Source organism: Babylonia areolata, chromosome 22 (assembly GCF_041734735.1).
Source record: "Babylonia areolata isolate BAREFJ2019XMU chromosome 22, ASM4173473v1, whole genome shotgun sequence".
Lineage (NCBI taxonomy): Eukaryota > Metazoa > Mollusca > Gastropoda > Neogastropoda > Buccinidae > Babylonia > Babylonia areolata.
The window spans coordinates 42,802,796-42,812,795 of record NC_134897.1 but is presented as its reverse complement, the minus strand read 5'-3'; positions in this window follow the sequence as shown (position 1 = coordinate 42,812,795).

Genomic DNA, 10,000 nt, shown 5'->3' with positions numbered 1-10,000 from the left:
CTGATTCCCATCCATGGCCTTTTTCCTCTTGGCCTTCACAGCTACACACCACCAATCCAGCTCTGGCGATTAATGGCGTTGTTTTCTCCAGCTCTTCGTGGTTGGCAAATAGTTTGGTCGTGAGTGGAGTGGAGTGTCGACAGGCCACACATTTCGTCTTGCCTGTTTGAACAAGGAGCAAGTTTGGAGAATTCGCTCCGCTGTCTGGCCTGCTACACCACAGGGACAGGTGGGAGATGGCACCAGCTGCAGTGTTCTGTGAACGTGGCTGTTCAAACTGTTGTCACCGGTGCCAGATCTCACCAGGACACTTTGCTGCTGTCTGGGTAACGTGCGGTATTTGTCCCTGGTTGTAACCACGACCAAAGATGGAGATGTGGGTGCACAACTACTTGTTTCTAATGTGGAAATGAATGAGTTTTCTCTTCTTTTCATGCGGTATTCTGACTCCTTACATGGCATGCTGACACCATACACGATACTGAAGATAGCTCCTGGCCAGCATCCGCCCATCATGTATGAAAAATAACATGCATAAAATGCATCATTTCCGCTGATTTTTCCAAACAGTCGAGTTAAAGCCTGAACCGGACTATAAATGGCGGGCGATTTGAATCAAGCCAGTTTCTCACCAGAGTCTGACACTGTGACGTCGGTGAAGGTTTATTCAAAATAAAAGCCTAATAAAGCTACGGTTTGGCTTCATTTATGGCAGAGAGCGAGATTTGCCTAGCAGCTTCCAATCTAGACCTGAATTGACTTTGGAAAGTACAAAATGTGTCAGCTACACGTAATACAAAATTTGAATGCAGAGAAAAGGAGCGCAACCGAAACCTTGCTCTCGGGAGTTAAGACTTTAAGAAAACGTTGCAAGGGGAACAGTCCATTTCGCATTGTTGCATTGAGAAAGGAGTTGTTTCCCTTGGACCACAGGCTCGACTCTCGTTCGCTCGCTCGTTCTTTCTCTCTGTGTTTGTATTTACTAATTGTACAATTTGAGGTAGAAGAACCAGAGGTAGGAGCGCTCAGTTATGAAACATCAATGAATAACAGTAATATTCACTCACAGAATTGTAGACAACTTCAAACGTATGTCAAATTGGCATTTTAACAATCCCCCAACAAGTGAAGGAGTTTCTAATTCTGGCTTTGCTCCTCCGTGTCATATCTTCACCTGTGTGCAAGCTGATGAAGTGCTATGTATCTAAAGGGTGTGTGCTTTTATAGAAGCGAAAGTCACTGTATTTGTTTGCTGCTTAGTTGTGAGTCCAGTCGATTAATCGATGAAGGTGGATGAATAGTCACTAAATTGAATAATCATTGATCTATTTAGATAGAGACACCGCCAACCATTTGATATCTTCAACACATGCAAACCAAAAGGAAATTGGGGGACAGATATGTATACGGTAAAAAAAAAAGAGAAGCATTTGGTGATGCCGTGTGGCTTGAGGGTGATGGAGGCATCAGTTATATTACCGGTAAAAAGGAACTCCAAGTGTCCTGCAGACTTCAGCAACTGACGTTACAACTCGCTGCATAAAACACCTTGAACATAAAGATCTGTTCCGCTGAATCATTCCCTCCGGGGGGTGTTTCCAATTCTACTGCAGACGTTTCTTGTGACAGACGTTCTCTTCTCCCTGTGCAGACTTCAGCAACTGACGTCAGAACTTGCTGCAAGACACACCTTGAATATCATGATATCATCCGCTGAAAGCTTCACTCCGTTTTGGGGGGATTTTGTTGTTGTTTTGTTTTGTTTTGTTTTGTTTGTTTTGTTTTGTTGGGTTTTTTGTTTGTTTGTTTGTTTGTTGTTGTTTTTCTTTCGTTGTTTGTTGTTGTTGTTTTTGTTGTTTTTTGTTTATTTGTTTGTTTGTTTGTTTGTTTTTTTCAGTTCTGCTCCAGAGTTTTCTTGTGACAGACTTTGTGCTCCCTGTGGGAATTCTGCTCCCCCTCCCCCCTCCGAACCACTCCCACCCACCTGCCCCAACGAACCACGCGTGTAACAAACGGGCTGCACACTTCAGTTCATTTCAATTACTCAAGAAGGCGTCACTGCATTCGGACAAATCCATATACGCTACACCACATCTTCCAAGTAGATGCCCCACCAGCAGCGTTACCCAATGCGCTTAGTCAGGCCTTGAGAAAAGAAAAGTGCGCCACTCAAGGAATAGTGATCTTTGGTTTCTTTTACAACAGAGATAAGAAAACTTACGTGAGCGGTGAAGGCTGGCTCCAGGGCAAGCGTGTCTGGCCAGGTGCCTTGTGGTCCCTCAGTGTTCCGTGTCCTTATGTCGGTGTCCAGCTGACATCTTCTCAAGTGAAACGGAAACTCTCCACACAACTCCTGACTAAATGCTGGGCACGTGCAAAACAAACACATCTCAAATGTTGTTCCGTCAAACATAATTTGAGAAAGGGTGCTGCAGTTGAGCAGATTATTGCTACACCATCTAAAGGCTGGTCTTTATATTTGTTTCTTTTTGGTTAGTTTGTTAGTTGTTTTTTCGTGCTCTAGAATCTAGGACATATTGTCTTCGATAGTTTGATTATGATAATGAAGTTAGGAGTGAGAAGGATGCTGCGATAGGGTTCTATTTATGTTTCCAACTTATTGACAAGACTGAACTGCCATACTACATCCCGGCAGGTACAAACACCTGTAGCCTTGGTCAAGAAATTTGAACAGCAATCCAAACGAAGCATCCGTGAAGTGGATGACCCTGGTGATTGTGTGGTTCCAGTCTTGCCAGTTGAGCCCACAGCACTCTCAGCTCTGGGTAGGAGTCGATAAACCCACCTCTGACGGGGCTCCTACCCGCTTCTTCACAGTCGTCCGTCCGCGACACGGCGGCTGTTGTTGAGCAGAAGTTAACTCACTCAGTACGGCCAGTCCTTTCTCCTCTACACAGACCCCTCGGATGTCCAGTGGGTGTCTCAATGACCCAACCTTTAGCTTCCGTCGTCAGAATTGTGGTATTCTTTGTTAACATTCACCTCTTCAGTATAAGAGCCTTCTGCTTGCAATATTTTGATGGTGGTAATTGGGTTGAAACGCTGTTAACGTTGTCTCTTTCGCCGTTCGTATGGAGAGAGTTAAACTGGCTCAACCACGACTGACGATCGACTGGCGTAGACACACAACAGTTTGGAATGTTCGTAACAAAATCAATAATCTTAAGTTTTCTGGCAAACAGAGTATTTATCCCATTTACTCCCGCATAAGGACATCACACACTGAGGACCATGTGACACGTGACTCTGTTTTACAAGCATATAGGAGGTGGAGAAGTGGAGAGTGGCATTGGGTGTGGTCATTGGAGTCGTGAAACTTTGGAAGAATGGACACGCGTCTGACTTTTCTGTTCCTTCTTTCTGGTAAGGCTTGAGTCTTCCACACAGCGATTATTTCACTTCCTTGTGGCAGTCTCCATCTTCATCTTCTTTTTCAGCTTTTCTTTCTTTAAGTTAACGTCTTTTCACTTTGAGTGCTATTAGACGTTGCCGTAGGTTCTTCTTCAGAGCGCCAAGTGCTTGCTGAACACGGATTTTTTTTATATTATAATTATTATTTATTTATTTATGTAAGCTTATCTATTATTTATTCACCTTTTCTTTTCTTTTTTTTTCCTCAAGGCCTGACTAAGCGCGTTGGGTTACGCTGCTGGTCAGGCATCTGCTTGGCAGATGTGGTGTAGCATATATGGATTTGTCCGAACGCAGTGACGCCTCCTTGAGCTACTGAAACTGAAACTGAACACTGAACCCCGGTCCACTCTCAGCTTCATTTTCGGGAGAAAAGGGCGTGACTGGAGGGAAATCTTGTTCTGGCTTTTTATTGTTTATTACCCCGACAGTAAACAGAGTGATCACATAAAATTGCTGAATCGAAGATTGAAAAGAAAATGTTCAGAAATTCAACATAAACCTTCCTTTACGGCAGGGCTCAAAGCCACAGACATCTGAAATAAAGGCAAGCGGCAATAAGTTTGTGTGAAACGTGTCACATAGTCCTCAGTGTGTGATGTCCTTATGCGGGAGTGAGTAAATGTGACAAACACTCTGTTTGCCCGAAAACTTAAGATTATTGATTGAGTAACGAACATTCCAAACTGGTGTCTGTCTACGCCAGTCGATCGTCAGTCGTTTTTTGTCAGCTTGTTTTTCAGCTGGTGCTTCTTCTTCTTCTTCTACTACTACTACTACTACTACTACTACTACTACTACTACTACTACTACTACTACTACTACAGGACACCACGAACAGTTCAGATAATCAGATGTTCTTGGCGTGGCTTACAAACAACGAAGTTAAATGTAAAGAAATGAATATAAGTTTAGAAGACAGAAAAAATACCTTTCTTATCAAGATCAGTCAGGGCTTTAAGAGTTATCACAGTCTTGACATTTTAGTTCCGCCAGCAGTGTCCGTGAGGGTCTGGGTTCGAATCCCAGTCTCGCCCTTTTCTCCCGAAAATCAAACTGAGCGTCTGGTCATTCGGATGGGACGATGAACCGAGGTCCCGTTTTCAGCAGGCACTTTGCGGAGTGGAAAAGAACCCACGGCAACAAAATTGTTGTCCTGACAAAATTGTTTGGAAGAGGTTCACTCTGATAGGAACACACATATATCTGCATGCACTAATGCCTGACTAGCGCGTTGGATTATACTGCTGGTCATAGCGTATATGGATTTGGCTGAACACAGTGATGCCTCTCAACTAAAACATCATTCAAGGAAGATTGACTTAAGTTCGTGTTCAAGTCCATAAGGTGAGCATATAACATCGTTACCATCTATTTGTCTCTCGAAGGGTCACATCAGTTTAAAAGTAACAGATGTGTAATTTATTGAGTGTGTGTGTGACATATCACAGTTCTTCAAAGCTGACTGATTTTTTGGGGGGAAAAAACAACAATATTCGCTTTCACGAAATCATAATCATAGCTCTGTCCTCTTCTTTCAGATAGCGCACACACCACACACCACACACGCACGTGTCCAGAATGCTGCTCTTTGTCATCCATATAATCTTCTTTCTTTTTTTCTTTTTTTTTTAATTAACTTTTACAGCTTCTTCACAATCTGTAAAAACAAATCACGAGGCCAGGGACCCGAAAAGTAACAATGACCAATGTGGTAACAGTAACAATGACCCCCTGACGTAACAGTAACAATGACCCCTGTCGTAACCGTAACAATGACCCCTGTCGTAACAGTAACAATTACCCCTGACGTAACAGTAACAATGACCCCTGACGTAACACTAACACTGACCCCTGACGTAACACTAACACTGACCCCTGTCGAAACAGTACAATGACCCCTGTCGTAACAATAACCCTGTCGTAACAGTCACAATAACCCCTGTTGTAATAGTAACAATGACCCCCAACGTAACAGTAACAATGACCCCTGTCGTAACAATAACCCTGTCGTAACCGTAACAATGACCCCTGTCGTAACAGTAACAATGACCCCTGTCGTAACAATGACCCCTGTCGTAACAGTAACAATGACCCCTGTCGTAACAATGACCCCTGTCGTAACCGTAACAATGACCCCTGTCGTAACAGTAACAATGACCCCTGTCGTAACAGTAACAATGACCCCTGTCGTAACAATGACCCCTGTCGTGACAGTAACAATGACCCGTGTCGTAACAGTCATAATGACCCCTGTCGTAACAATAACCCCTGTCGTAACAGTAACAATAACCCCTGTCGTAACAGTAACAATGACCCCCGTCGTAACAATGACCCCTGTCGTGACAGTAACAATGACCCGTGTCGTAAGAGTCATAATGACCCCTGATATAACAGTAACAATGACCCCTGTCGTAGCAGTAACTTTAAGTCAGAACATAAGGATCTTCTTTTCGTTTTATAAGAAACCGAGATGAGCATAGCACGTGACATAACAGCGAACTGAACTTTTTCCGTATGTGAAACACTGTGCGTATGCTTTGCTAAAGCTCTCGTTCAACTCTCCTTCATTTCAGGAAAAGCTACCCCTTGCTGATATTCTGATACTTGCGTGGCTGCAAATTGATGTATGTTTTGTTGTGTGTGTGTGTGTGTGTGAGTGTTTACGTTCTGTGTGAGTACACACGCGTGTGTGGGCGTGCACACGTTCGCTGAACGTGACTAAGTTTTTTACTTCTATTTCATTTCAAGCATTCGACTTCTTTTTTTATATATATAATCATATGCTAATGTATTATCTTTTTTTTTTTAATTTGTTAGTTATTTTGTTTCATTTTAATCTAATGTTTTACACGTGCAAGGCCCAACCAGCGCGTGGATCAGACACGTGGTACCATTTTTATTTCAGCATTTTTTGACGCTTCCTTCAAACTAAAACTATTTCAGCATGTTTTGACGCTTCCTTCAAACTAAAACTTACCCAACGGAGCACGTGTGCACGTGTACTGGAACGTGACTTTTGCTTTCGTTGTCGGCAGAGATAAGGATTATATAACTGATTGTAATTCATCCTGAGAATGTAAACGTGAGAGAGCACGTGAGCACGTGTGTGTGTGTGTGTGTGTGTGTGTGTGTGTGTGTGAGTGTGTGTGTGTGCTTGGCTGTGTGTGTGTGTGGCTGTCTGTCTTTCTGTGTCAGTGTGCGCAGTGAGGGGTCATGCTGATAAGCTTTTCCTTTTGTGCTTCTTTGTAGATTAGATAGGCTTTCTCCCTTCTGCTTCTCTTTTGTAGAACGTGTCTTCTTCTTCTTCTTCTTCTCAACCTCCGCCGTCAACTTCGCCCTCCTCTCTTCTTCCCAAGAGATCTGCCACACAGTACATTTTTTTCACAAAAAGTTAAACATCAGTTATTTGTTTATAAATGTCTAATTCAAGGGAATACGTTTCAGCTCGGAAGATGCCTCATTATACAATACGTGTCAGCTCGGAAGATGCCTCATTATACAATACGTGTCAGCTCGGAAGATGCCTCATTATACAATACGTGTCAGCTCGGAAGATGCCTCATTATACAATACGTGTCAGCTCGGAAGATGCCTCATTATACAATACGTGTCAGCTCGGTAGATGTCTCATTATACAATACGTGTCAGCTCGGAAGATGCCTCATTATACAATACGTGTCAGCTCGGAAGATGCCTCATTATACAATACGTGTCAGCTCGGTAGATGCCTCATTATACAATACGTGTCAGCTCGAAAGATGTCTCATTATACAATACGTGTCAGCTCGGAAGATGGCTCATTATACAATACGTGTCAGCTCGGTAGATGCCTCATTATACAATACGTGTCAGCTCGAAAGATGTCTCATTATACAATACGTGTCAGCTCGGAAGATGGCTCATTATACAATACGTGTCAGCTCGGTAGATGCCTCATTATACAATACGTGTCAGCTCGGTAGATGCCTCATTATACAATACGTGTCAGCTCGGAAGATGCCTCATTATACAATACGTGTCAGCTCGGAAGATGCCTCATTATACAATACGTGTCAGCTCGAAAGATGTCTCATTATACAATACGTGTCAGCTCGGAAGATGGCTCATTATACAATACGTGTCAGCTCGGTAGATGCCTCATTATACAATACGTGTCAGCTCGGTAGATGCCTCATTATACAATACGTGTCAGCTCGGAAGATGCCTCATTATACAATACGTTTCAGCTCGGAAGATGTCTCATTATACAATACGTGTCAGCTCGGAAGATGCCTCATTATACAATACGTGTCAGCTCGGAAGATGCCTCATTATACAATACGTGTCAGCTCGGAACATGCCTCATTATACAAATACACAGGTGATGGACAACGCTCAGTGTTAACTAATTCAGTCCGCTGATAGTTCCGCGCCGATGACGTCCAGATGTCTGTTTCAATTTCAGTTTCAAGGAGGTATCAAAGCGTGCAGACTGATCCATATACGCTTCACCACATCAGCTGTTGAAAGAAAAAAAAAGTAGTTGTCTGACGTTCGTAAAAACCTAGGTTGCCTATCAGGCCTTGAGAGCTTACCCTAGGCCTGTGCTAAACGTTAACATAAAATGGAATAAAATGATGATACAAAGTAAGCAAATAAGTTAATACATAAAGTGAAGGGTCCGTAGAAGATAAATGATTGAAAAATGTGTCATTTCGCGGACATATCTGTTACCTATACCAGAGCAGAGCTCTGGAGAGAAATGTTCGGAACATTGTCAGACACGATTCGGTGAACACCAGTGTGGTCGTTTTTCAACGGTTTCATGCAAAGCGTGCCTCCACCATGAGACATTGCAGACCAGGTGTACCAAGTACAACAACCGACCAGGGAAAACATGTTCTGTTGTTGACGGCAATCAATCAACGTGTTGATGGCACACGTAAAAACAAAATACACAACTAAAACGCACAGAAAAAGCCTAAAGTGGAGTGAGGGCCCAGAGGTAACGCGTCCGCCTAGGAAGCGAGAGAATCTGAGCACGCTGGTTCGAATCACGGCTCGGCCGCCGATATTTTCTCCCCCTCCACTAGACCTTGAGTGGTGGTCTGGACGCTTGTCATTCGGATGAGACGATAAACCAATGTCCCGTGTGCAGCATGTACTTAGCGCACGTAAAAGAACCCACGGCAACAACAGGGTTGTTCCTGGCAAAATTCTGTAGAAAAATCCACTTCGATAGGAAAAACAAATCAAACTGCACGCAGGAAAAAAAAACACACAAAAAATGGGTGGCGCTGTAGTGTAGCGACGTGCTCTCCGTGGGGAGAGCAGCTCGAATTTCACACAGAGAAATCTGTTGTGATAAGAAAGAAATACAAATACATATGGCCACTGATTTTCATTCAGCACACGCTGCATACAATCGACTTCACGAAGTGACATCCATTTCAGAAGACCGGAATCTTGCATCCCTCTGACACTGCACGGAAGACATGGCGCCTGGAAGCCGGTCTGGCAGTACCACTGACTGCAGATCTATGGCGTGCAGCCCTGCTGATTGAATGGACTGCGATTTGCCATGACTCACCATGACCGTCAGACAGCAGGATACGGGTGATCAGTTTACCACAAGCCATGGCCCCCTATAAAGGAGACAGCAGAGAACTATGAGAAAGAATGGGTCGCTGACGGCGCAATATTATCTGCAAGACCCACTAGTGGGGAGGTGGCAGTATCATGGTGTGGACAGTTATGTAGTAAAGTGAACGGACCTACGATGCTTTCAGACAGAGACGCTGACAACAGTCCACATGAAATCATCAGACCTGGCGCGTGCTTTTTTTTTCTTTTCTTTTTTGCTTTTCTTGACATTTTCTCTGCAACTACTTTGTCAGTTGACACCAAATTTGGCATAAAAATAGGAAAAATTCAGTTCTTTCCAGTCATCTTGGTTAAAACAATATTGCGTCTCTGGGATGGGCACAAAAAAATAAAGAATGAAGCCTAATTATATGCAAACTGCATTTACTGTTATATTTATATTTTTTGTATTCTCTAAACTTGGCACTTTGATCTGATATTCTGACCCAACAGCTAGAGCAGTCATTATTATCATTTTTTTGTTCTAACAGGAACTTCTTTTGCTAAGCATGTAAGTTTTATTTATTTTGCAAACGTTTTGGTGCAGATAGTAAAAAAGGGAAATTACTCTGTAATGCTAGGGGAGTTAATCTGCTTTAAACTGATCTTTCTCATCTTAAACATTACATTTTGAAATTATACTCAATACATAAAAAGCTTGGATTTTTTTTTTTAAAGTGTATCACAAGTGAGTCTTGAAGGCCTTGCCTCTCTTGTTTTCTTTTCAACAATGGATGTGTTGAATGCTATGTTTACAGTCGGCCTTTCGGGAGGGCAGGTCCATGACTCCAATGTGGGACGGGCACCATGCTACGACTGTGACGCACTTCCGTGTCGTCAGCGTGTCTCTTGTGAGAGGAACGAGGTCAGCTTCTTGCGTCCGTCTGTTTGTCTGTCGGTTTGTGTGTTTTTTCTGTGTGTTTGTCAGTTTGTTTGTCTAAAC